This window comes from Pristiophorus japonicus, unplaced genomic scaffold (genome assembly GCF_044704955.1).
Source record: "Pristiophorus japonicus isolate sPriJap1 unplaced genomic scaffold, sPriJap1.hap1 HAP1_SCAFFOLD_988, whole genome shotgun sequence".
NCBI classification, from domain to species: domain Eukaryota; kingdom Metazoa; phylum Chordata; class Chondrichthyes; family Pristiophoridae; genus Pristiophorus; species Pristiophorus japonicus.
The window spans coordinates 18617-44733 of record NW_027254917.1 but is presented as its reverse complement, the minus strand read 5'-3'; the positions used below and the strand labels follow the sequence as shown (position 1 = coordinate 44733).

Below are 26117 nucleotides of genomic sequence, written 5' to 3'. Positions count from 1 at the left end.
GTGTGCACACATCTCGCACAGTGTGGGCTGGGCCCGTGCCTCTTCTGGGCCCTGAACTCTCATTCGCCGCTCCTCCGCCCCGATCTCTCGCCGCTCCTCCGTCCCCGATCTCTCGCCGCTCCTCCGCCCCGATCTCTCGCCGCTCCTCCGTCCCCGATCTCTCGTTCCTCCGTCCCCGATCTCTCGCCGCTCCTCCGCCCCGATCTCTCGCCGCTCCTCCACCCCGATCTCTCGCCGCTCCTCCGCCCCGATCTCTCGCCGCTCCTCCGTCCCCGATCTCTCGCCGCTCCTCCGTCCCCGATCTCTCGCCGTTCCTCCGTCCCCGATCTCTCGCCGCTCCTCCGTCCCCGATCTCTCGCCGCTCCTCCGTCCCCGATCTCTCGCCGTTCCTCCGCCCCCGATCTCTCGCCGTTCCTCCGCCCCGATCTCTCGCCGCTCCTCCGCCCCGATCTCTCGTCGCTCCTCCGTCCCCGATCTCTCGCCGCTCCTCCGTCCCGATCTCTCGTCGCTCCCTCGCCCCGATCTCTCTCCGCTCCTCCGCCCCGATCTCTCGCCGCTCCTCCGTCCCCGATCTCTCGCCGCTCCTCCGTCCCCGATCTCTCGCCGTTCCTCTGCCCCCGATCTCTCGCCGTTCCTCCGCCCCGATCTCTCGCCGTTCCTCCGCCCCGATCTCTCGCCGCTCCTCCGTCCCCGATCTCTCGCCGCTCCTCCGTCCCGATCTCCCGCTCCTCCGTTCCCGATTTTAAATAATTTTAAATAGGCCCAAATGATATTTGAACCCACGGCCCCTGGTTTACTAGACCAGTGCTCTAACCCCTGAACTATTGGAGCTACCTGTTCTGGGAAAAACAGGGGAAGGAGCAGGAAAGAGAGGGAAAAGGGAAAAGAGAGAGTGGAATGAGTGAGAGAGAGGGGAAGTGGAGAGAGAGGGAGGGAAAGGGGAGAAAGTGGGGGCAGAAGTGAAAGAGAGGGGGAAGGGAAGAGAGAGGGAAGGAGTGAGAGAGAGGAAAGGGGGAGAGATGGGAAGGTGAGAGAGGGAGGAGACAGGGGAGAGAGAAAGGAAGGGGAGAGAGAGGGAGAATGGGGAGAATCTGAAAAGAAAGGGAAAAGTGAGAGAGAGGAGAGAGGGGAGGGAAGATAGGGGAAGGGGAGAGGGAGAGTGAAAAGGGAGAGGGGGCAGGGGAGAGTGTGGGTAGGGGAGAGAGGGGGAGGGGAGAGAGAGGGAAGATAGAGGAGGAGGGAAGGAGTAGGAGAATGAAAGTAGAGAGCGAAGGGGAGAGAGGAGACAGAGGGGAAGGGGAGAATGAGAGAATGAGAAAGAGGAAAGAGAGGGTGAAGGAGTGAGTTCGAGTGAGGAAAAAGGGAGAGAGACGAGAACATGTTGTTCCAGAATCAGTCTCAGAGCTGTTTAATATTTATAATTAAGCCCCTTGTTAATTTAAATATTGAGCTAATTTTGAGCAGGCCCCAGTGAGATTTGACCTCACGACTCCTGGTTGACAAGACCAATGCTCTAACCCCTGAGCTATGGAGCCACCTGTTTTAGGAAAGACAGGGGAAGGAACAGGAAAGAGAGGGGAAGGGAAAAGAGAGAGTGGAAGGAGTGAGAGAGAGGGCAAGTGGAGAGAGAGGGAGGGGAAGGGGAGAGAGGGGAAGGAGTGAGAGAGAGGAGAAGGGGAAAGAGAGGGAGGGGAAGGGGAGAGAGAGAGGGAAGTGGAGACTGGGAGAAAGAAAGAGGGGCAGGGGAGAGAGCGAGGGAAGGGGAAAGAGAGGTTAAGGGAAGAGAGGGGGAAGGATTGCGAAAGAGAGGGGAAGGGGAGAGAGCGGAAGGGGAGATAGATGGGATGGAGTGAAAGAGGGGTAAAGGGAGAGAAAGGAGAAGGGGAGAGAGGGGGGAAGGAAGGGGAGAGAGGGTGGAAGGAGTGAGAGAGAGGGGGAAAGGGAGACAGGGAGAGGAAGGGGAGAGAGAGAGGCGGGGAGAATGTAGCAGTGGCGGAGAGAGGGGAAGGAGTAGGAAAGAGAGAAGAGAGAGGGGAAGGGGAAAGAGAGGGAGGGGAAGAAGAGAGAGAAGGAGAGAATCTCAAAGGAAAGGGAAAGGAGAGAGAGACAGGAGGGCATCTCCTCTGGGAAAGACACGGGAAGGAGCTGGGGAGAGAGAGAGGGGAAGGGCGGGAGAGAGGGAAAGAGGTGAGAGAGGGAGTGGAAGGGGAGAGAGAGGGAAGGAGAGAGAGAGGCAGGAGAGAGAGAGAAGGGGAGACAGAGGCAGGGAAGGGAAAGAGAGGGAATGGATGGGGAGAGTGAGTGGAAGGAGGGGATGAAGTGAGAGAAGAGCGAGGGAGACGGATCGAGAGTGAGGGGAAAGGAAAGAGGGTGGGGTGAGGGAGGGGAATGAGTGAGAGACGGGGAAAATGTGATAGAGAGAGAGGGAGAAAAAGATGCAGAATGTGGAAGGGAGAGAAAGAGTGTAAGAGAAATGAGCCTGTTGATCTCGGGTCAGTCACAGAGCTGTTTAATATTTATAATTATACACCTTGTTAACGAACAGCAAAATTAAATACTGAGGTAATTTTGAATAGGCCCCAGTGAAATCTGAACCCATGACGCAGGGTTTACAAGACCAGCACTCTAACGCCTGAGCTATGGCGCTACCTGCCCTCGGCAAAACAGGGGAAGGAGCAGGAAAGAGAGGGGAAGAGAAAAGAGAGAGTATAATGGGAGATAGAGGGGGAAGGGGAGAGAGAGAGGGGGAAGGGGAGAGAGGGGGGAAGAGGAGAGAGGGGGGAAGGGGAGAGAGGTGGGGAAGCGGAGAGTGAGGGGGAAGGGGAGAGAGTGGGGAAGGGGAGAGAGAGGGGGAAGGGGTGAAAGTAGGGAAGGAGAGAGGGGGAAGGGGTGAGAGTAGGGAAGGAGAGAGAGGGGAAGGAGAGAGAGGGGATAGCGAGTGAGAGAGGGAAAGAGGAGAGAGAGAGGTGAAGGGGAGAGAGAGAGTGGAAGGGGAGAGAGAGGGGGTAAGGGGAGAGAGAGGTGGAAAGGGGAGAGAGAGGGGAAGGGGAGAGTGAGGGGGAAGGGGAGAGTGAGGGGGAAGGGGAGAGTAAGGGGGAAGGGGAGAGAGTGGGGAAGGGGAGAGAGAGGCGAAGGAGAGAGAGAGGGGGAGGGGAGAGAGAGGGAGGGAGAGAGAGAGGGAAAGGAGAGAGAGGGGGGAAGGGGAGATTGAGGGGAGGAAATGGGTAGAGGAGAGAGAAGGAACGGGTGAGAGAGAGGGGAAGATGTGAGAGAGAGGGGGAAGGTGAAAGAGAGGGAGGGGAAGTGGAGAGAGAGGGGAATGAGTGAGAGATGGGGAAAGCAAGATAGTGGGAAAGGGAGAGAGGGGTAAAAAAATGTAGAACGATCATGATGGGGAAGGGAGAGAGAGAGTGTAAGAGAGATGAGAAGAGGAGAGGGGGAAGGGTGTGAGGGGAGCCTGTTGTTCCAGAGTTGGTCTCGGAGCTGTTTAATATTTATAATTAAACCCCTTGTTAATTGACGGTGAATTAACGACTGAGCTAATTTTAAATAGGCCCCAGTGAGATTTACTAGACCAATGCTCTAACCCCTGAGCTATGGAGCCAAGTGCACTGGCAAAGACAGGGGAAGGAGCAGGAAAGAGAGGGGAAGGGAAACGAGAGAGTAGAATGGGTGAGAGAGAGGAGAAGAGGAAAGAGAGGGAGGGGAATGGGAGAGAGTGGGGTAAAAAGATGTAGAACGGGTCGTAATGTGATGGAAAAGAGAGCAGCAGAGAGGAGAAAGAGTGGTTAGGGGAGAGAGGGAGAGGCAGCAGCGTGAGAGAAATGGGAAGGGGGAGTGAGAGAAAGTGTGGAAAGGGCGGGGAGAGAGAGAGAGGGGAAGGAGTGAAATAGATCGGAGAAGGGGAGAGAGAGAGGCAAACAAACGAGTGAGAGGTGAGGGGAAAGGGAAAGTGAGAGAGAGAGGAAGGGGGAGAATCTGAAAAGTGGGAAAGAATAGGGAGGAGGGAGAGACTGGTATTTAAATACTAAACTAATTTTGAGGAGGTCCCAGTGAGATTTTAACTCACAACCCCTGGTTTACAAGACCAGTGTTCTAACCCCTGAGCTATGGAGCCACCTGTTTGTGAAAAGAGAGAGAGGGAGGGGAAAGAGATGTTAAGGGGAGAGAGGGAAGGAGTGAGAAAGAGTGGGTAAGTCGAGAGTGGAAGGGGAAAGAGAGAGGGAACGTGGAGAAAGGGGAAGGGGAGAGAGGGAGGGAAAGTAGAGAAAGGGGAAGGAGTGAGAGAGAGAGGGAAGTGGAGACTGGGAGAAGGAGAGGGGCAGGGGAGAGAGCGAGGGAAGGGGAAAGAGAGGTTAAGGGAAGAGAGGGGGAAGAAGTGCGAAAGAGAGGGGAAGGGGAGAGAGCGGAAGGGGAGAGAGATGGGAAGGAGTGAAAGAGGGGTAAAGGGAGAAAAAGCAGAAGAGGAGAGAGGGGGGAAGGAGTGAGAGAGAGGGGGAAGGGGAGAGAGGGGGAAGGAGTGAGAGAGAGTGGGAAGAGGAGAGAGGGGGAAGGATTGCGAAAGAGAGGGGAAGGGGAGAGAGCGGAAGGGGAGAGAGATGGGAAGGAGTGAAAGAGGGGTAAAGGGAGAAAAAGGAGAAGGGGAGAGAGGGGGGAAGGAGTGAGAGAGAGGGGGAAGGGGAGAGAGGGGGAAGGAGTGAGAGAGAGTGGGAAGGGGAGAGAGGGAGGAAGGAGTGAGAGAGTGGGGGAAGGGGAGACAGGGAGAGAGAGAGGCGGGGAGAATGTAGAAGGGGGAAGAGAGGGGAAGGAGTAGGAAAGAGGGAAGAGAGAGGGGAAGGGGAAAGAGAGGGAGGGGAAGAAGAGAGAGAAGGGGAGGGTCTCAAAGGAAAGGGAAAGGAGAGAGAGACAGCAGGGCACCTGCTCTGGGAAAGACAGGGGAAGGAGCTGGGGAGAGAGAGAGGGGAAGGGAGGGAGAGAGGGAAAGGAGTCATAGAGGGAAGGAGAGAGAGAGAGGCACGAGAGAGAGAGAAGGGGAGACAGAGGGAGGGAACGGAAAGAAGGTGGGGTGAGGGAGGGGGAAGTGGAGAGAGAGGAATGAGTGAGAGACGGGGAAAAGGAGATAGCGAGAGAGTGAGAAAAAGATGTAAAATGGGGAAGGGAGAGAGAGATTTGGAAGGGGAGAGAAATGATCCTGTTTCTCCAGGATCAGTCTTGGAGCTGTTTAATATTTATAATTAAAGACCTTGTTAACTAACAGCAAATTTAAATACTGGGTTAACTTTGAGTAGGCCCCAGTGAGATTTGAACCCACGACACCTGGTTTACTAGACCAGTGCTCTAACACCTGAGCTATGGAGCCACCGGCTCACGTAAAGATAGGGGAAGGAACAGGAAAGAGAGGGGAAGGGAAAAGAGAAAGTGGAAGGAGTGAGAGAGAGGGGGATGGGGAGAGAGAGGAAGGGGAAGGGGAGAGAGAGGGAGGGGAGGGGAAGGAGAGAGAGGGGGCAGAAGTGACAGAGAGGGGGAAGGGGAGAGAGAGGGAAGGAGTGAGAGAGAGGAAGGGGGGAGAGATGGGAAGGCGAGAGAGGAAGGAGACAGGGGAGAGAGAAAGGAAGGGGAGAGAGAGGGAGAATGGGGAGAATTTGAAAAGAAAGGGAAAAGTGAGGAGAGAGGAGAGAGGGGAGGGAAGATAGGGGAAGGGGAGAGGGAGAGTGAAAAGGGAGAGGGGGCAGGGGAGAGAGTGGGTAGGGGAGAGAGGGGGAGGGGAGAGAGAGGGAAGATAGAGGAGGAAGGAGAGAGAGGGGAAGGAGTGAGAGAATGAAAGTAGAGAGGGAAGGGGAGAGAGGAGAGAGAGGGGAAGGGGAGAATGAGACAGGGGAAGAGAGAGTGTAAGAGAGACGAGAAGAGGAGAGGGGGAAGGGTGTGCGGGGAGCCTGTTGTTCCAGGCTCGGTCTCAGAGATGTTAAACATCCAGAGAGAGAAGGGAAGAGAAAGGGGGAAGGAAAGAGGTGAGGAAGGGGAGAAAGAGCGGGGAAAGGGGAGAGAGGTGGAAGGAGTGAGAGAGAGGTGCAGGAGCGAGATATAGAGGGTAACGAGTGTGTAAGAGTGGGAAGGGGAGAGAGAACAAGGGGGAGGAGAAAGGGAAGGGGAGAGAGTGAGGGGAGAGAGGGGGAAGGGAGATGAGAGGGGGAAGGGAGAAGAGAGGGGGAAGGGAGATGAGAGGGGGAAGGGAGAAGAGAGGGGGAAGGGAGATGAGAGGGGGAAGCAGAGTGAGAAACGGGGAAAGCGAGATAGTTGGAAAGGGAGAGAGGGGTAAAAATTGTCATGATGGGGAGGGCAGAGAGAGACGAAAGGGTACGAGGAAGGCCTGTTGTTCCTCATTCAGTCTCAGAGATATTAAACATTTATAATTAAAAACCTTGTGAACTGACAACAAACTTAAATATTAAGTTCATTTGGAGCAGGTCCCAGTGAGATTTGAAACCACGACCCCTGGTTTACAAGACCCATGCTCTAACCCCTGAGCTATGGAGCCACCGGTAATACCAGCTCCTGTTTACATCTTACTATTGTTAACAAGGAGGTGGGGCCGGAATAATCATTCTCGGTGATTCATCCCTGAACATTCACAGAATCTTACAGCACACAAGGAGGGCCATTCGGCCCATCGTGTCTGTGTCGGCTGTGTGAAAGAGATTATTCCCACTCCGCCCCACCCCCCACCCCTGCCCTCCCCACTCCACCCCCGCTCTACCCCTCCTCCCTGCTACCCGCCCTTCCCCCGGGGTTTAGTAGCTCTGAAAGTGGATAAGTCTCAGGCCTGGATGAAATGTATCCCAGGCTGTTGAGCGAAGCAAAAGAGGAAATAGCAGAGGCTCTGACCATCATTTTCCAATCCTCTCTGGCTTCAAGTGTGGTACCAGAGGACTGGAGAACTGCGAAGGTGGTGCCTTTGTTTAAGAAGGGAGAAAGGGATAGACCGAGTAATTACCGACCAGTCAGCCTAAACTCCGTGGTGGGAAAATTATTGGAAAAATTCCTGAAGGACAGGATAAATCTACATTTAGAAAGACACGGGTTAATCAGGGACAGTCAGCACGGATTTGTTGAGGGAAGTTCTTGTCTGACTAACGATTGAATTTTTCGAGGAGGTAACCAGGAGGGTTGATGAGGGCAGTGTGTATGATGTAGTGTATGTGGAGTTTAGCAAAGCTTTCGATAAGGTCCCACATGGCAGACTGGTCACAAAAGTAAAAGCCCATGGGATCCAGGGCAAAGTGGCAAGTTGGAGCCAAAATTGTCAGAGTCAGGAAGCAAAGGGTAATGGTTGATGGATGTTTTTGTAACTGGAAGGATGTTTCCAGTGGGGTTCCACAGGGCTCAGTGCTGGGTCCCTTGCTTTTTGTGGTATACATTAATGATCTAGACTTGAATAGAGGGGATATGATAAAGAAGTTTGCAGATGATACAAAAATATGCCGTGGGGTTGATAATGAAGAAGAAAGCTGTAGACTGCAGGAAGATATCGATGAACTGGTCAGGTGGGCAGAACAGTGGCAAATGGAATTTAATCCAGAGAGGTGTGAGGTCATGCATTTGGGGAGGGCTAACAAGGCAAGGGAATACACATTAAATGGTAGGACACTGAGAAGTGTAGAGGAACAGAGGGACCTTGGAGTGCAGGTCCACAGATCCCTGAAGGTAGCAGGCCAGGTGGATAAGGTGGTTAAGAAGGCATACGGAATACTTGCCTTTATTGGCCGAGGCATAGAATACAAGAGCAGGGAGGTTATGCTTGAACTGTATACAACACTGGTTAGGCCACAGCTGGAGTACTGCGTGCAGTTCTGGTCACCACATTACAGGAAGGATGTGATTGCACTGGAGAGGGTGCAGAGGAGATTTACCAGGATGTTGCCAGGACTGGAAAACTTTAGCCATGAGGAAAGATTGGATAGGCTGGGGTTGTTTTCCTTGGAACAGAGGAGGCTGAGGGGAGATTTAATTGAGGTGTATAAAATCATGAGGGGCCTGGATAGAGTGGATAGGAAGGACCGATTTCCCCTTAGCAGAGGGGTCAATAACCAGGGGGCATAGGTTTAAAGTAATTTGGGGGGAGGTTTAGAGTGGAGATGAGGAAATAAATAATAACTTGCTCTTTGCTTTTTTCTGCCAAAGTGCACGACCTCACACTTTCCAACATTATACTCCATCTGCCAAATTTTTGCCCACTCACTTAGCCTGTCTATGTCCTTTTGCAGATTTTTTGTGTCCTCCTCACACATTGCTTTTCCTCCCATCTTTGTATCGTCAGCAAACTTGTCTACATTACATTCAGTCCCTTCTTCCAAGTCGTTAATATAGATTGTAAATAGTTGGGGTCCCAGCACTGATCCCTGCGGCACCCCACTAGTTACTGTTTGCCAACCGGAGATTGAACCATTTATCCCGACTCTCTGTTTTCTGTTAATTAGCCAACCCTCTATCCATGCAAATATATTACCCCCAACCCCGTGAACTTTTATCTCATGTAGTAACCTTTTATGATGGGGAGAGAGAGAGAGTGGGAGGGGGGCGGGGGGCCGAGAGAGAAAGAGAGCTGAAGGGGGGAGTGAGAGAGAGAAAGGGAGAAGGGGAGAGGGTGAGGCGAGGGAGGGGGAAGGATGAAGGGCGAATGAGTGGGAGACGGGGAAAGCGAGACAGTGGGAAAGGCAGAGAGGGGTAAAAAGATGCAGCACGGGTCGTGATGGGGAAGGGAGAGAGAGATTTGGAAGGGGAGAGAGAGTGTAAAAGAGATGAGAAGAGGAGAGGGGTGCCTGTTGTTCCAGGATCGGTCTCCAAAGCGGGAAAGAGTAAAAAGAGACAGAATGTGTAGTGATGGGGAAACCAGGGAGAGAGGGAGAAAGGGAAAGGACGGGTAAGGAGAACAGGAGAGACTTTTGTTCCAGGTCTGGTCTTGGAGCTGTTTAATATTTATAATTAAACACTTGTTAATTGACGCAAACTTAAATTTAAATAGTGAGCTAGTTTTGAGAAGGCCCCAGTGAGATTTGAACTCACAACCCCTGGTTTACTAGACCAGTGCTCTAACCCCTGAGCTATGGAGCCACCTGCGCTGGGAAATGCAGGGGAAGGAGCAGGAAAGAGAGAGGAAGGGAAAAGAGAGAGTGGAAGGAGTGAGAGAGAGGGGAAGTGGAAAGAGAGGGGTAGGAGTGAGAGAGAGAGGGGGAAGGGGAGAGAGTGGGTGAAGGTGTGAGAGCGCGGTGAATGGCAGAGAGGGGGAAGGGAGAGAGGGGTTGGGGTGAGAGAGAGGGTAACGAGTGTTTAAGAGCGGGAAGGGGAGAGGGGGGAAGGGGATAGACGGGGGAAGGGGAGAGAGGGGGGAAGGGGAGAGAGGGGCAAGAGGAGAGAGGGGAAGGGGAGAGAGAGTGGGGGAGGAGGAGAGAAAGGGGGAGAGTGGGGAGAGAGTGGGGAGGGAGAGAGAAAGAGTTAGAGGGGGGAATGGGTCAGAGGGGAGGGGGAGAGTCTGATGGGAAAGGGGAGAGCAAGAGCGAGGGAAGGAGAGAAACGAAGGAGGGAGAGGGGCGAGAAGAGTGGAGCCAGGGGAGGGGAAGGAGAGAGGGGGGTAGAAAATGGGTCGAGGAGAGAGAGGGAATGGGTGAGAGAGAGGAAGATGTGAAAGAGAGGGGAAAGGGAAAGAGAGGGAGGAAAACGGGAGAGAGTGGGGAAGGGGAGAGAGTGGGGAAGGGGAGAGAGCGGGGAAGGGGAGAGAGAGGGGAACAGGAGAGAGTGGGGAAGGGGAGAGAGAGGAGAACGGGAGAGAGTGGGGAAGGGGAGGGGAAGGGGAGAGAGTGGGGAAGGGGAGAGAGCGGGGAAGGGGAGAGAGGGGGGAAGGGGAGAGAGCGGGGAAGGGGAGAGAGTGGGGAGGGAGAGATAAAGAGTTAGAGGGGGGAATGGGTCAGAGGGGAGGGGGAGAGTCTGATGGGAAAGGGGAGAGCAAGAGCGAGGGAAGGAGAGAAACGAAGGAGGGAGAGGGGCGAGAAGAGTGGAGCCAGGGGAGGGGAAGGAGAGAGGGGGGGAGAAAATGGGTCGAGGAGAGAGAGGGAATGGGTGAGAGAGAGGAAGATGTGAAAGAGAGGGGAAAGGGCAAGAGAGGGAGGAAAACGGGAGAGAGTGGGGAAGGGGAGAGAGTGGGGAAGGGGAGAGAGCGGGGAAGGGGAGAGAGAGGGGAACAGGAGAGAGTGGGGAAGGGGAGAGAGAGGGGAACGGGAGAGAGTGGGGAAGGGAAGGGGAAGGGGAGAGAGTGGGGAAGGGGAGAGAGCGGGGAAGGGGAGAGAGAGGGGAACAGGAGAGAGTGGGGAAGGGGAGAGAGAGGGGAACGGGAGAGAGTGGGGAAGGGGAGGGGAAGGGGAGAGAGTGGGGAAGGGGAGAGAGTGGGGAGGGGGAGAGAGCGGAGAAGGTGAGAGAGTGGGGAAGGGGAGAGAGTGGGGAAGGGGAGAGAGAGGGGAACGGGAGAGAGTGGGGAAGGGGAGGGGAAGGGGAGAGAGTGGGGATGGGGAGAGAGCGGGGAGGGGGAGCGAGAGGGGAATGAGTGATAAAGAGAAACGGGGAAAGCGAGAGAGCGGGAAAGATTAAAAAGAGGTAGAATGTGGAGTGATGGGGAAAGCAGGAGAAGGGGAAAAGAGGAAAAGGAGAGGCTAACAACTCTCTGAGTGAAGAAGTTTCTCCTCATCTCGGTCCTAAATGGCTTACCCCTTATCCTTAGACTGTGTCCCCTGGTTCTGGACTTCCCCAACATTGGGAACATTCTTCCTGCATCTAACCTGTCCTGTCCCATCAGAATTTTATACGTTTCAATGAGACACCCTCTCATTCTTCTAAACTCCAGTGAATACAGGCCCAGTCGATCCAGTCTCTCCTCATATGTCAGTCCTGCCATCCAGGGAATCAGTCTGGTGAACCTTCGCTGCACTCCCTCAATAGCAAGAATGTCCTTCCTCAGATTAGGAGACCAAAACTGAGCTATGGAGCCACCTGCTCTGAGAAAGACAGGGGAAGGAGCAGGAAAGAGAGGTGAAGGGAAAAGAGAGAGTGGAATGGGAGAGAGAGAGGGTAGGGGAGAGAGAGGGAGGGGAAGGGATTTGAGAGGGGGTAAAAAGATGTAGAAGGGGTTGCAATGCGATGGAAAGAGAGAGCAGCAGAGAGGGGAAAATGTGATTAAGTGGAGAGAGGGAGAAGGAGTGAAATTGATAGGAGAAGGGGAGAGAGAGAGGCAAACAAGCAAGTGAGAGGTGAGGGGAAAGGGAAAGAGAGGGGCAGGGGGAGAATCTGAAAAGTGGGAAAGAATGACTGGTATTTAAATACTAAACAAATTTTGAATAGACCCCAGTGAGATTTGAACTCACGATCCCTCGTTTAAAAGACCAGTGCTCCACCACCTGAGCTCTGCAGCAATCTGTTTTGGGAAAGACAGGGGAAGGGAAAAGAGAGAGTGGAAGGAGTGAGAGAGAGGGGGAAGGGGAGAGAGTGCGGGATAAGGCGAGAGAGGTGGAGGGGAAAGAGAGGTTAAGGGGAGAGAGGGAAGGAGTGAGAAAGAGTGGGTGAGTCGAGAGTGGAAGGGGAGAGAGAGAGGGAAAGTGGAGAAAGGGGAAGGGGAGAGAGGGAGTGAAAGTGAACATCCCTGAACATTCACAGAATCTTACAGCACACAAGGAGGGCCATTCGGCCCATCGTGTCTGTGTCGGCTGTGTGAAAGAGATTATTCCCACTCCGCCCCACCCCCCATCCCTGCCCTCCCCGCTCCACCCCCGCTCCACCCCTCCTCCCTGCTACCCCTTCCCCCGGGGTTTAGTAGCTCTGAAAGTGGATAAGTCTCCAGGCCTGGATGAAATGTATCCCAGGCTGTTGAGTGAAGCAAAGGAGGAAATAGCAGAAGCTCTGACCATCATTTTCCAATCCTCTCTGGCTTCAAGTGTGGTACCAGAGGACTGGAGGACTGCGAAGGTGGTACCTTTGTTTAAGAAGGGAGAAAGGGATAGACCGAGTAATGACAGACCAGTCAGCCTAACTCCGTGGTGGGCAAATTATTGGAAAAACTCCTGAAGGACAGGATAAATCTAAATTTAGAAAGACACGGGTTAATCAGGGACAGTCAGCACGTATTTGTTGAGGGAAGTTCCTGTCTGACTAACGATTGAATTTTTCGAGGAGCGAACCAGGAGGGTTGATGAGGGCAGTGTGTATGATGTAGTGTATATGGAGTTTAGCAAAGCTTTCGATGAGGTCCCACATGGCAGACTGGTCACAAAAGTAAAAGCCCATGGGATCCAGGGCAAAGTGGCAAGTTGGAGCCAAAATTGTCAGAGTCAGGAAGCAAAGGGTAGTGGTTGATGGATGTTTTTGTAACTGGAAGGATGTTTCCAGTGGGGTTCCGCAGGGCTCAGTACTGGGTCCCTTGCTTTTTGTGGTATACATCAATGATCTAGACTTGAATATAGGGGGTATGATTAAGAAATTTGCAGATGATACAAAAATATGCCGTGGGGTTGATAATGAAGAAGAAAGCTGTGGACTGCAGGAAGATATCGATGAACTGGTCAGGTGGGCAGAACAGTGGTAAATGGAATTTAATCCAGAGAGGTGTGAGGTCATGCATTTGGGGAGGGCTAACAAGGCAAGGGAATACACATTAAATGGTAGAACACTGAGAAGTGTGGAGGAACAGAGGGATCTTGGAGTGCAGGTGCACAGATCTCTGAAGGTAGCAGGCCAGGTGGATAAGGTGATTAAGAAGGCATACGGAATACTTGCCTTTATTAGTCGAGGCATAGAATACAAGAGCAGGGAGGTTATGCTTGAACTGTACACATAGAAACATAGAAACATAGAAAATAGGTGCAGGAGTAGGCCATTCGGCCCTTCTAGCCTGCACCGCCATTCAATGAGTTCATGGCTGAACATTCAACTTCAGTACCCCATTCCTGCTTTCTCGCCATACCCCTTGATCCCCCTAGCAGTAAGGACCTCATCTAACTCCTTTTTGAATATATTTAGTGAATTGGCCTCAACAACTTTCTGTGGTAGAGAATTCCACAGGTTCACCACTCTCTGGGTGAAGAAGTTCCTCCGCATCTCGGTCCTAAATGGCTTACCCCTTATCCTTAGACTGTGACCCCTGGTTCTGGACTTCCCCAACATTGGGAACATTCTTCCTGCATCTAACCTGTCTAACCCCGTCAGAATTTTATATGTTTCTATGAGGTCCCCTCTCATTCTTCTGAACTCCAGTGAATACAAGCCCAGTTGATCCAGTCTTTCTTGATAGGTCAGTCCCGCCATCCCGGGAATCAGTCTGGTGAACCTTCGCTGCACTCCCTCAATAGCAAGAATGTCCTTCCTCAGGTTAGGAGACCAAAACTGTACACAATACTCCAGGTGTGGCCTCACCAATGCCCTGTACAACTGTAGCAACACCTCCCTGCCCCTGTACTCAAATCCCCTTGCTATGAAGGCCAACATGCCATTTGCTTTCTTAACCGCCTGCTGCACCTGCATGCCAACCTTCAATGACTGATGTACCATGACACCCAGGTCTCTTTGCACCTCCCCTTTTCCTAATCTGTCACCATTCAGATAATAGTCTGTCTCTCTGTTTTTACCACCAAAGTGGATAACCTCACATTTATCCACATTATACTTCATCTGCCATGCATTTGCCCACTCACCTAACCTATCCAAGTCGCTCTGCAGCCTCACAGCATCCTCCTCGCAGCTCACACTGCCACCCAACTTAGTGTCATCCGCAAACTTGGAGATACTACACTCAATCCCCTCATCTAAATCATTAATGTACAGTGTAAACAGCTGGGGCCCCAGCACAGAACCCTGCGGTACCCCACTAGTCACTGCCTGCCATTCTGAAAAGTACCCATTTACTCCTACTCTTTGCTTCCTGTCTGACAACCAGTTCTCAATCCATGTCAGTACACTACCCCCAATCCCATGTGCTCTAACTTTGCACATCAATCTCTTGTGTGGGACCTTGTCGAACGCCTTCTGAAAGTCCAAATATACCACATCAACTGGTTCTCCCTTATCCACTCTACTGGAAACATCCTCAAAAAATTCCAGAAGATTTGTCAAGCATGATTTCCCTTTCACAAATCCATGCTGACTTGGACCTATCATGTCACCTCTTTCCAAATGCACTGCTATGACATCCTTAATAATTGATTCCATCATTTTACCCACTACCGATGTCAGGCTGACCGGTCTATAATTCCCTGTTTTCTCTCTCCCTCCTTTTTTAAAAAGTGGGGTTACATTGGCTACCCTCCACTCCATAGGAACTGATCCAGAGTCAATGGAATGTTGGAAAATGACTGTCAACGCATCCACTATTTCCAAGGCCACCTCCTTAAGTACTCTGGGATGCAGTCCATCAGGCCCTGGGGATTTATCGGCCTTCAATCCCATCAATTTCCCCAACACAATTTCCCGGCTAATAAGGATTTCCCTCAGTTCCTCCTCCTTACTAGACCCCCCGACCCCTTTTATAACCGGAAGGTTGTTCGTGTCCTCCTTCGTGAATACCGAACCAAAGTACTTGTTCAATTGGTCCGCCATTTCTTTGTTCCCCGTTATGACTTCCCCTGATTCTGACTGCAGGGGACCTACGTTTGTCTTTACTAACCTTTTTCTCTTTACATATCTATAGAAACTTTTGCAATCCGTCTTAATGTTCCCTGCAAGCTTCTTCTCATACTCCATTTTCCCTGCCCTAATCAAACCCTTTGTCCTCCTCTGCTGAGTTCTAAATTTCTCCCAGTCCCCAGGTTCGCTGCTATTTCTGGCCAATTTGTATGCCACTTCCTTGGCTTTAATACTATCCCTGATTTCCCTTGATAGCCACGGTTGAGCCACCTTCCCTTTTTTATTTCTATGCCAGACAGGAATGTACAATTGTTGTAGTTCATCCATGCGGTCTCTAAATGTCTGCCATTGCCCATCCACAGTCAACCCCTTAAGTATCATTCGCCAATCCATCTCAGCCAATTCACGCCTCATACCTTCAAAGTTAGCCTTCTTTAAGTTCTGGACCATGGTCTCTGAATTAACTGTTTCATTCTCCATCCTAATGCAGAATTCCACCATATTATGGTCACTCTTCCCCAAGGGGCCTCGCACAACACTGGTTAGGCCACAGCTGGAGTACTGCGTGCAGTTCTGATCACCACATTAAAGGAAGGATGTGATTGCACTGGAGAGGGTGCAGAGGAGATTTACCAGGATGTTGCCAGGACTGGAAAACTTTAGCCATGAGGAAAGATTGGATCGGCTGGGGGTTGTTTTCCTTGGAACAGAGGAGGCTGAGCGGAGATTTAAAATTATGAGGGGCCTGGATAGAGTGGATAGGAAGGACCTATTTCCCCTTAGCAGAGGGGTCAATAACCAGGGGGCACAGATTTAAAGTAATTGTGTTTGAAGAATGAGGAGGGGTCAGTGAAACCCTCAGATTGCGTCTCATCCCTCAGACTCCTGCCTCCGTCTCTTCAATATTCGCTTCTCAACATCGATATATCGGGTCTTTCACGTAGTAAAACATCCCAAGGCAACTCAGTCACACTCTGTCCCAATCTCTCTGCCTCTCTGTCTCTCTGTCTCTCACTCTCACTCTATCACATGTTCTGCCTTTGTGTCCCTCTTACTATCTCTCACTTTCTCTCTGTCTCTCGCGGGGGAAACGGAGAGAGGGAAGGGGAGAGAGCGAAGGGGAGAGAGGGGGAAGGGGTCAGATGGAATTGAAAAGAGAGGGAGAGGGAGGAGGGAATAGAGAGAAGGGAGGGGAGAGAGAGGGGAACGAGTGAGAGAGGGAAGGGGAGAGAAAGCGGGAAGAAAAGAGGGGAGGAAGGGGAGAAAGAATGGGGAAAGGGGAGAGAGTGTGGAAGGAGTGAGAGAGGGGTGTAGGAGTGAGATATAGAGGGTAACGAGTGTGTAAGAGTGGGAAGGGGAGAGAGAGTGAGGGGGAGGAGAAAGGGAAGGGGAGAGAGTGAGGGGAGAGAGGGGGAAGGGAGATGAGAGGGGGAAGGGAGAAGAGAGGGGGAAGCAGAGTGAGAAACGGGGAAAGCGAGATAGTTGGAAAGGGAGAGAGGGGTAAAATAACTCATGATGGGGAGGGCAGAGAGAGACAACAGGGTACGAGGAAGGCCTGTTGTTCCTCAGTCAGTCTCAGAGATATTAAACATTTACAATTAAAAAGCTTGTCAACTGACAGCAAACTTAAATATTAAGTTCATTTTGAGTCGGTCCCAGTAAGATTTGAACCCACAACCCCTGGTTTACAAGACCAGTGCTCTAACCCCTGAGCTATGGAGCCACCTGTAACACCAGCTCCTGTTTGCATCTTACTATTGTTAACAAGGAGGTGGGGCCTGAATAATCATTCTCGGTGATTCATCCCTGAACATTCACAGAATCTTACAGCACACAAGGAGGGCCATTCGGCCCATCGTGTCGGTGTCGGCTGTGTGAAAGAGATTACTCCCACTCCGCCCCACCCCCTACCCCTGCCCTCCCCGCTCCAGCCACGCTCTACCCCTCCTCCCTGCTACCCGCCCTTCCCCCGGGGTTTAGCAGCTTTGAAAGTGGATAAGTCTCAGGCCCGGATGAAATGTATCCCAGGCTGTTGAGTGAAGCAAAAGAGGAAGTAGCAGAGGCTCTGACCATCATTTTCCAATCCTCTCTGGCTTCAAGCATGGTACCAGAGGACTGGAGGACTGCGAAGGTGGTACCTTTGTTTAAGAAGGGAGAAAGGGATAGACCGAGTAATGACAGACCAGTCAGCCTAACCTCCGTGGTGGGAAAATTATTGGAAAAATTCCTGAAGGACAGGATTAATCTACATTTAGAAAGACACGGGTTAATCAGGGACAGTCAGCACGGATTTGTTGAGGGAAGTTCCTGTCTGACTAACGATTGAATTTTTCGAGGAGGTAACCAGGAGGGTTGATGAGGGCAGTGTGTATGATGTAGTGTATGTGGAGTTTAGCAAAGCTTTCGATAAGGTCCCACATGGCAGACTGGTCACGAAAGTAAAAGCCCATGGGATCCAGGGCAAAGTGGCAAGTTGGAGCCAAAATTGTCTCAGAGTCAGGAAGCAAAGGGTAATGGTTGATGGATGTTTTTGTGACCCCGTGAACTTTTATCTCGTGCAGCAACCTTTTATGATGGGGAGAGAGAGATTGGAAGGAGGGGGGCGGGGGGCCGAGAGAGAAAGAGAGCTGAATGGGAGAGTGAGAGAGAGAAAGGGAGAAGGGTAGAGAGAGAGAAGGGGAGAATCAGAAAGGAAAGGAAAAAATGAGAGAGAGGAGATGGAAAGTGAAAAGGCAGAGGCGGGAGAAATGGGAGTCACATATTTAAATACAAAACTAATTTTGAGAAGGCCCCAGTGAGATTTAAACCCACGATCGCTGGTTTACAAGACCAGTGCTCTAACCCCTGAGCTATGGAGCCACCTGCTTTGGAAAAGACAGGGGAAGGAACAGGAAAGAGAGAGGAAGGGAAAAGAGAGAGTGGAAGGAGTGAGAGAGAGCGGAAGTGGAGAGAGAGGGAGAAGGGGAAAGAGAGAGAGGGGAAGGGGAGAGAGGGGAAGGAGTGAGAGAAAGAGAAGTGGAGACTGGGAGAAAAAGAGAGGGGCAGGGGAGAGAGCGAGGGAAGGGGAAAGAGAGCTTAAGGGAAGAGAGGGAGAAGGATTGCGAAAGAGAGGGGAAGGGGAGAGAGCGGAAGGGGAGATAGATGGGAAGGAGTGAAAGAGGGGTAAAGGGAGAGAAAGGAGAAGGGGAGAGAGGGGGGAAGGAGTGAGAGAGAGGGGGAAGGGGAGAGAGGGGGGAAGGAGTGAGAGAGAGGAGGAAAGGGAGATAGGGAGAGGAAGGGGAGAGAGAGAGGCGGGGAGAATGTAGAAAGGCGGAGAGAGGGGAAGGAGTAGGAAATAGGAAAGAGGGAAGAGAGAGGGGAAGGGGAAAGAGAGGGAGGGGAAGAAGAGGGAGAAGGGGAGAATCTCTAAGGAAAGGGAAAGGAGAGAAAGACAGGAGGGCACCTGCTCTGGGAAAGACAGGGGAAGGATCTGGGGAGAGAGAGAGGGGAAGGGAGGGAGAGAGGGAAAGGAGTGAGAGAGGGAAGGAGAGAGAGAGTGGAAGGGGAGAGAGATGGAAGGAGAGAGAGAGAGAGGCAGGAGAGAGAGAGAAGGGGAGAAGAGGCAGGGAAGGGAAAGAGAGGGAACGGATGGGGAGAGTGAGTGGAAGGAGGGGAAGGAGTGAGAGAAGAGCGAGGGAGAAGGATCGAGAGTGAGGGGGAAGGAAAGAGGGTGTGGTGAGGGAGGGGGAAGGGGAGAGAGGGGAATGAGTGAGAGATGGGGAAAATGAGATAGAGAGAGAGGGAGAAAAAGATGTAGAATGGGGAAGGGAGAGAGAGATTTGGAAGGGAAGAGTCAGTGTAAGAGAAATGAGCCTGTTGATCCAGGATCGGTCACAGAGCTGTTTAATATTTATAATTAAAGAACTTATTAACTAACAGCAAATTTAAATGCTGAGCTAATTGTGAGTAGGCCCCAGTAAATTTTGAACCCACGACGCCTGGTTTACTAGACCAGTGCTCTAACCCCTGAGCTATGGAGCCACCTACACGAAAAACGACAGGGGAAGGAGCAGGAAAGTGAGGGGAAGGGAAAAGAGAGAGTGGAAGGAGTGAGAGAGAGGGAAGGGGAAAGAGAGAGGGGAAGGGGAGAGAGATGGGAAGGCGAGAGAGGGAGGAGACAGGGGAGATAGAAAGGAAGCGGAGAGAGAGGGAGAATGGGGAGAATCTGAAAAGAAAGGGGAAAGTGAGAGAGAGGAGAGAGGGGAGGGAAGATAGGGGAAGGGGAGAGGGCGAGTGAAAAGGCAGAGGAGAGAGTGGGTAGGGGCGAGAGAGGGAGGGGAGAGAGAGGGAAGATATAGGAGGAAGGAGAGAGAGGGGAAGGGGTGGGGAGAGAATGAAAGTAGAGAGGGGAAGGGGAGAGAGGGGAAGGAGAGAATGAGACAGGGGAAGGAGAGAGAGGGGACGGGGAAAGAGAAGGTGAAGGAGTGAGACCGAGCGGGGAAGGGGAGAGAGAGGGAGAATCTGAAAAGAAAGGGAGAAGAGAGAGAGAGAGGGGAAGGAGAGAGAGGGAGGGAAGGAGTGAAAGGATGAAAGTAGAGAGGGAAGGGGAGAGAGGAGGAAGGAGAGAGAGGGGAAGGGGAAAGAGAGGGTGAAGGAGTGAGACCGAGCGAGGAAGGGGAGAGAGGGGGAGAATCTGAAAAGAAAGGGAGAAGAGAGAGAGAGAGGGGAAGGAGAGAGAGGGGAAGGAGTGAGAGAATGAAAGTAGAGAGGGAAGGGGAGAGAGGAGGAAGGAGAGAGAGGGGAAGGGGAAAGAGAGGGAGAATCTGAAAAGAAAGCGAGAAGAGAGAGAGAGAGAGGAGGGAGGGGAGAGAGGGGAAGGGGAGAGGGTGAGAGAGGGGTATGAGTGAGAGACGGGGAAAACGAGATAGCGGGAAAGGGAGAGAGGTGTAAAAAGATGTAGAACGGGTCGTGATGGAGAAGGGAGAGAGAGTGTAAAAGAGACAAGAAGAGAAGAGGGGGAAGGGTGTGAGGGGACCCTGTTGTTCCAGGGTCAGTCTCGGTGCTGTTTAATGTTTATAATTAAACCCCTTGTTAATTGACGGTGAATTTAAATACTGAGCTCATTTTGAGTAGGCCCCAGTGAGATTTAAACTCACGACTCCTGGTTTACATTACCAGTGCTCCAATCCCTGAAACATACAAACAGAGAAAATAGGTGCAGGAGTCGGCTATTCGGCCCTTCGATCCTGCACCCTCATTCAATAAGATCATGGCTGATCATTCACCTCAGCACCCCTTTCCTGCTTTCTCTCCATACGCCTAGATCCCTTTAACCGTAAGGGCCATATCTAACTCCCTCTTGAATATACCCAATGAACTGGCATCAACAACTCTCTGCGGCAGGGAATTCCACAGGTTAACAACTCTCTGAGTGAAGAAGTTTCTCCTCATCTCGGTCCTAAATGGCCTACCCCTTATCGTTAGACTGTGTCCCCTGGTTCTGGACTTCCCCAACATCGGGAACATTTTTCCTGCATCGAACCTGTCCAGTCCCGTCAGAATTTCCTTTGTTTCTATGAGATCCCCTCTCATCCTTCTAAATTCCAGTGAATAAAGGCCCAGTTGATCCAGTCTCTCCTCATATGTCAGTCCAGCCATGCCAGGAATCAGTCTGGTGAACCTTCACTGCACTCCCTCAATTGCAAGAATGTCCTTCCTTAGATTAGGAGACCAAAACTGAGCTATGGAGACACCTGCTCTGGGAAAGACAGGGAAAGGAAAAGAGAGTGGAAGGGAAAAGAGAGAGTGGAAGGGGAGAGAGAGAGGGCCAAGGGGAATGAGAGGGAAGGGAAAGGAGTTAGAGAGAGGGTGGGGAATGGGAGAGAGAGGGGACGGGGAGAGAGTGGGGAAGGGGAGAGATCGGGGAAGGGGAGAGAGAGGGGAACGGGAGAGAGTGGAGAAGGAGAGAGAGGGGAACGGGAGAGAGAGAGGAAGGGGAGAGAGTGGGGATGGGGTAAAAAGATGTAGAACGGTCGTAATGCGATGGAAAGAGAGAGCGGAAAGAGTGGTTGAGGGAAGAGAGGGGGAAGGAGTGAGAAAGAGTGGGGAAGGGGAGAGAGCAGAAGGGGAATGAGAGAGGGGAAGCAGAGAGACGGGAAGGGGAAGGGGAGAGAGGGGAAGGAGTAAGAGAGAGGGGGAAGGGGAGACAGGGAGGGGAAGGGGAGAGAGGGGGGAAGGGATGGAGAGAGGGAAAGGAGAGAGAGAGAGGAAGGATTGTGAGAGACGGAAGGAGAGAGAGGGGGAAGGGGAGAGGGTGAGGCGAGGGAGGGGGAAGGATGAAGAGGCGAATGAGTGGGAGATGGGGAAAGCGAGACAGTGGGAAAGGCAGAGAGGGGTAAAAAGATGTAGCACGGGTCGTGATGGGGAAGGGAGAGAGAGATTTGGAAGGGGAGAGAGAGTGTAAAAGAGATGGGAAGAGGAGAGGGGTGCCTGTTGTTCCAGGGTCGGTCTCCAAAACGGGAAAGAGTAAAAAGAGACAGAATATGTAGTGATGGGGAAACCAGGGAGAGAGGGAGAAAGGGAAAGGACAGGTAAGGAGAACAGGAGAGACTTTTGTTCCAGGTCTGGTCTTGGAGCTGTTTAATATTTATAATTAAACACCTTGTTAATTGACGTAAACTTAAATTTAAATACTGAGCTAGCTTTGAGTAGGCCCCAGTGAGATTTGAACTCACGACCCCTGGTTTACTAGACCAGGACTCTAACCCCTGAGCTATGGAGCCACCTGCACTTAAAAAGACAGGGGAAGGAGCAGGAAAGTGAGGGGAAGGGAAAAGAGAGAGTGGAAGGAGTGAGAGAGAGGGGGAAGGGGAAAGAGAGAGGGGAAGGGGAGAGAGATGGGAAGTCGAGAGAGGGAGGAGACAGGGGAGATAGAAAGGAAGGGGAGAGAGAGGGATAATGGGGAGAATCTGAAAAGAAAGGGGAAAGTGAGAGAGAGGAGAGAGGGGAGGGAAGATAGGAGAAGGGGAGAGGGCGAGTGAAAAGGCAGAGGAGAGAGTGGGTAGGGGCGAGAGAGGGAGGGGAGAGAGAGGGAAGATATAGGAGGAAGGAGAGAGAGGGGAAGGGGTGGGGAGAGAATGAAAGTAGAGAGGGGAAGGGGAGAGAGGGGAAGGAGAGAATGAGACAGGGGAAGGAGAGAGAGGGGACGGGGAAAGAGAAGGTGAAGGAGTGAGACCGAGCGGGGAAGGGGAGAGAGAGGGAGAATCTGAAAAGAAAGGGAGAAGAGAGAGAGAGAGGGGAAGGAGAGAGATGGAGGGAAGGAGTGAGAGAATGAAAGTAGAGAGGGAAGGGGAGAGAGGAGGAAGGAGAGAGGAGGAAGGGGAAAGAGAGGGTGAAGGAGTGAGACTGAGCGAGGAAGGGGAGAGAGGGGGAGAATCTGAACAGAAAGGGAGAAGAGAGAGAGAGAGGGGAAGGAGAGAGAGGGGAAGGAGTGAGAGAATGAAAGTAGAGAGGGAAGGGGAGAGAGGAGGAAGGAGAGAGTGGGGAAGGGGAGAGAGAGAGTGGAAGGAGTGAGAGAGAGGGGAAGGGGAGAGAGAGGGGAAGGGGAGAGAGAGGGGAACGGGAGAGAGTGGGGAAGGGGAGAGAGAGGGGAACGGGAAAGAGAGGGGAACGGGGGAGAGTGGGGAACGAGAGAGAGAGGGGAACGGGAGAGAGTGGGGAAGGGGAGAGAGAGAGTGGAAGGAGTGAGAGAGAGGGAAGGGGAGAGAGAGGAAGGGGAAGGGGAGAGAGAGAAGGGAAGGGGAAAGCGAGGGAGGGGAATGGGGTAAAAAGATGTAGAACGTAATGCGATGGAAAGAGAGAGCAGCAGAGAGGGGAAAGAGGGAGAAGGAGTGAGAGAGAGGCAGGCGTGTGAGAGAAATGGGAAGTGGGAGTGAGAGAAAGGGTGGAAGGGGCGGGGAGAGAGAGAGGGGAAGGAGTGAAATAGATCGGAGAAGGGGAGAGAGAGAGGCAAACATGCAAGTGAGAGGTGAGGGGAAAGGGAAAGTCAGAGGGAGGGGTCGGGGGAGAATCTGAAAAGTGGGAAAGAATAGGGAGGAGAGAGAGACTGGTATTTAAAAAGTGGACTAATTTTGAGTAGGCCCCAGTGAGACTTGAACTCACAACCGCTGGTTTACAAGACCAGTGTTCTAACCCCTGAGCTATGGAGCCACCTGTTTTTAGAAAGACAGGTGAAGGGAAAAGAGAGAGTGGAAGGAGTGAGAGAGAGGGGGAAGGGGAGAGAGAGGGAGGGGAAGGGGAGAGAGAAAGAGAGGTTAAGGGGAGAGAGGGAAGGAGTGAGAAAGAGTGGTAAGTCAAGAGTGGAAGGGGAGAGAGAGAGGAAAAGTGGAGAAAGGGGAAGGGGAGAGAGAGAGGGAAGTGGAGACAGGGAGAAAGAGAGGGGCGGGGAGAGAGAGAGAGAAGGGGAAAGAGAGGTTAAGGGAAGAGAGGGGGAAGGAGTGTGAAGGAGAGGGGAAGGGGAGAGAGATGGGAAGGAGTGAGAGAGAGGGGGAAGGGAAGAGAGGGGGAAGGAGTGAGAGAGAGGGGGAAGGGGAGACAGGGGGGACGGAGTGAGAGAGAGGGGGAAGGGGAGAGAGGGGGATGGAGTGAGAGAGAGAGGGAGGGGGAGACAGGGAGAGGAAGGGGAGAGAGAGATGGAGGGGAAAGAGAGGTTAAGGGGAGAGAGGGAAGGAGTGAGAAAGAGTGGGTAAGTCGAGAGTGGAAGGGGAGAGAGAGAGGGAAAGTGGAGAAAGGGGAAGGGGAGAGAGGGAGTGAAAGTGGAGAAAGGGGAAGGAGTGAGAGAGAGAGGGAAGTGGAGACTGGGAGACAGAGAGGGGCAGGGAAGAGAGCGAAGGAAGGGGAAAGAGAGGTTAAGGGAAGAGAGGGGGAAGGAGTGCGAAAGAGAGGGGAAAGGGAGAGAAAGGAGAAGGGGCGAGAGATGGGAAGGAGTGAAAGACAGGGGGAAGGGGAGAGAGGGAGGAAGGAGTGAGAGTGAGGGGAAAGGGGAGACAGGGAGTGGAAGGGGAGAGAGAGAGGCGGGGATAATGTAGAAGGGGGAAGAGATGGGAAGGAGTAGGAAAGAGGGAAGAGAGAGGGGAAGGGGAAAGAGAGGGAGGGAAAGAAGAGAGAGAAGGGGATGATCTCAAAGGTAAGGGAAAGGAGCGAGAGACAGGAGGGCACATGCTCTGGGAAAGACAGGGGAAGGAGCTGGGGAGAGAGAGAGTGGAAGGGAGGGAGAGTGGAAGGGAGGGAGAGAGGGAAAGGAGGGAGAGAGGGAAAGGAGTGATAGAGGGAAGGAGAGAGAGGCAGGAGAGAGAGAGAGAAGAGGAGACAGAGGCAGGGAAGGGAAAGAAGGTGGGGTGAGGGAGGGGGAAAGGGAGAGAGGGGAATGAGTGAGAGACGGGGAATAGGAGATAGCGAGAAAAAAGATGTAGAATGGGGAAGGGGGAGAGAGATTTGGAAGTGGAGAGAGAGTGTAAGAGAAATTAGCTTGTTGATCCAGGATCAGTCTTGGAGCTGTTTAATATTCATAATTAAAGACCTTGTAAACTAACAGCAAATTTAAATACTGAGCTCGCTTTGAGTAGGCCCCAGTGAGATTTGAACCCACGACCCCTGGTTTATTGGACTAGTGCTCTAACCCCTGAGCTATGGAGCCACCTGCTCTGAGAACGAAAGGGGAAGGAACAGGAAAGAGAGGGGAAGGGAAAAGAGAGAGTGGAAGGGGTGAGAGAGAGGGGCAAGGAGAGAGAGAGGGAGGGGAAGGGGAGAGAGAGGGAGGGGAGGGGAAGGGTAGAGAGGGGGCAGAAGTGACAGAGAGGGGGAAGGGGAGAGAGAGGGAAGGAGTGAGAGAGAGGAAGGGGGGAGAGATGGGAAGGCGAGAGAGGGAGGAGACAGGGGAGAGAGAAAGGAAGGGGAGAGAGAGGGAGAATGGGGAGAATCTGAAAAGAAGGGGAAAAGTGAGAGAGAGGAGAGAGGGGAGGGAAGATAGGGGAAGGGGAGATGGAGAGTGAAAAGGGAGAGGGGACAGGGAAGAGTGTGGGTAGGGGAGAGAGGGGAAGGGGAGAGAGAGGGAAGATAGAGGAGGAAGGAGAGAGAGGGGAAGGAGTGAGAGAATGAAAGTAGAGAGGGAAGGGGAAAGAGGAGAGAGAGGTGAAGGGGAGAATGAGACAGGGGAAGGGGAGAGAGGAGAAGGGAAAAGAGAGGGTGAAGGAGTGAGTTCAAGCGAGGAAAAAGGGAGAGAGTGTGTAAGAGAGACGAGAAGAGGAGAGGGGGAAGGGTGTGAGGGGAGCCTGTTGTTCCAGGGTCAGTCTCAGAGATGTTAAATATCCAGAGAGAGAAGGGGAGAGAAAGGGGGAAGGAAAGAGGTTAGGAAAGGGAGAAAGAGTGGGGAAAGGGGAGAGAGGGGGAAGGAGTGAGAGAGAGATGCAGGAGCGAGATATAGAGGGTAACGAGTGTGTAAGAGTGGGAAGGGGAGAGAGAGCGAGGGGGAGGAGAAAGGGAAGGGGAGAGAGTGAGGGGAGAGAGGGGGAAGGGAGATGAGAGGGGGAAGGGAGATGAGAGGGGGAAGCAGAGTGAGAAACGGGGAAAGCGAGATAGTTGGAAAGGGAGAGAGCGGTAAAAAGACTCATGATGGGGAGGGCAGAGAGAGACGAAAGGGTACGAGGAAGGCCTGTTGTTCCTCAGTCAGTCTCAGAGATATTAAACATTTATAATTAAAAACCTTGTAAACTGACAGCAAACTTAAATATTACATTCATTCTGAATCGGTCCCAGTGAGATTTAAACTCACGACCCCTGGGTTATAAGACCAGTGCTCTAACCCCTGAGCTATGGAGCCACCTGTAACACCAGCTCCTGTTTACATCTTACTATTGTTAACAAGGAGATGGGGCCCGAATAATTATTCTCGGTGATTCATCCCTGAACATTCACAAATTTTTACAGCACACAAGGAAGGCCATTCGGCCCATCGTGTCGGTGTCGGCTGTGTGAAAGAGATTATTCCCACTCCCCCCCACCCCTGCCCTCCCCGCTCCACCCCCGCTCTACCCCTCCTCCCTGCTACCCGCCCTTCCCCCGGGGTTTCGCAGCTTTGAAAGTGGATAAGTCTCAGGCCCGGATGAAATGTATCCCAGGCTGTTGAGTGAAGCAAAGGAGGAAATAGCAGAGGCTCTGACCATCATTTTCCAATCCTCTCTGGCTTCAAGTGTGGTACCAGAGGACTGGAGGACTGCGAAGGTGGTACCTTTGTTTAAGAAGGGAGAAAGGGATAGACCGAGTAATGACAGACCAGTCAGCCTAACCTCCGTGGTGGGAAAATTATTGGAAAAACTCCTGAAGGACAGGATAAATCTACATTTAGAAAGACACGTGTTAATCAGGGACAGTCAGCACAGAATTGTTAAGGGGAGTTCCTGTCTGAATAACGATTGAATTTTTCGAGGAGG

At 52.4% G+C, this 26117-nt stretch overlaps 10 non-coding genes across 10 annotated transcripts; all 10 read right to left on the bottom strand.

The window, feature by feature from the left end:
- Positions 1-1462: 1462 nt before the first annotated feature.
- On the bottom strand, positions 1463-1535 carry trnat-ugu (transfer RNA threonine (anticodon UGU)). Its single transcript has one exon. It is a non-coding gene; the product is annotated as a tRNA-Thr (tRNA).
- Positions 1536-4044: 2509 nt separating this feature from the next.
- Positions 4045-4117, bottom strand: trnat-ugu (transfer RNA threonine (anticodon UGU)). The gene has a single exon. It is a non-coding gene; the product is annotated as a tRNA-Thr (tRNA).
- Positions 4118-5286: 1169 nt separating this feature from the next.
- trnat-agu (transfer RNA threonine (anticodon AGU)) lies at positions 5287-5359 on the bottom strand. Its single transcript has one exon. It is a non-coding gene; the product is annotated as a tRNA-Thr (tRNA).
- A 3676-nt stretch (positions 5360-9035) lies between these two features.
- On the bottom strand, positions 9036-9108 carry trnat-agu (transfer RNA threonine (anticodon AGU)). The gene has a single exon. It is a non-coding gene; the product is annotated as a tRNA-Thr (tRNA).
- Positions 9109-16302: 7194 nt separating this feature from the next.
- Positions 16303-16375, bottom strand: trnat-ugu (transfer RNA threonine (anticodon UGU)). Its single transcript has one exon. It is a non-coding gene; the product is annotated as a tRNA-Thr (tRNA).
- A 1063-nt stretch (positions 16376-17438) lies between these two features.
- Positions 17439-17511, bottom strand: trnat-ugu (transfer RNA threonine (anticodon UGU)). Its single transcript has one exon. It is a non-coding gene; the product is annotated as a tRNA-Thr (tRNA).
- Positions 17512-21340: 3829 nt separating this feature from the next.
- Positions 21341-21413, bottom strand: trnat-agu (transfer RNA threonine (anticodon AGU)). The gene has a single exon. It is a non-coding gene; the product is annotated as a tRNA-Thr (tRNA).
- A 1353-nt stretch (positions 21414-22766) lies between these two features.
- On the bottom strand, positions 22767-22839 carry trnat-ugu (transfer RNA threonine (anticodon UGU)). The gene has a single exon. It is a non-coding gene; the product is annotated as a tRNA-Thr (tRNA).
- Positions 22840-24252: 1413 nt separating this feature from the next.
- On the bottom strand, positions 24253-24325 carry trnai-aau (transfer RNA isoleucine (anticodon AAU)). The gene has a single exon. It is a non-coding gene; the product is annotated as a tRNA-Ile (tRNA).
- Positions 24326-25434: 1109 nt separating this feature from the next.
- On the bottom strand, positions 25435-25507 carry trnai-uau (transfer RNA isoleucine (anticodon UAU)). The gene has a single exon. It is a non-coding gene; the product is annotated as a tRNA-Ile (tRNA).
- Positions 25508-26117: the final 610 nt, after the last annotated feature.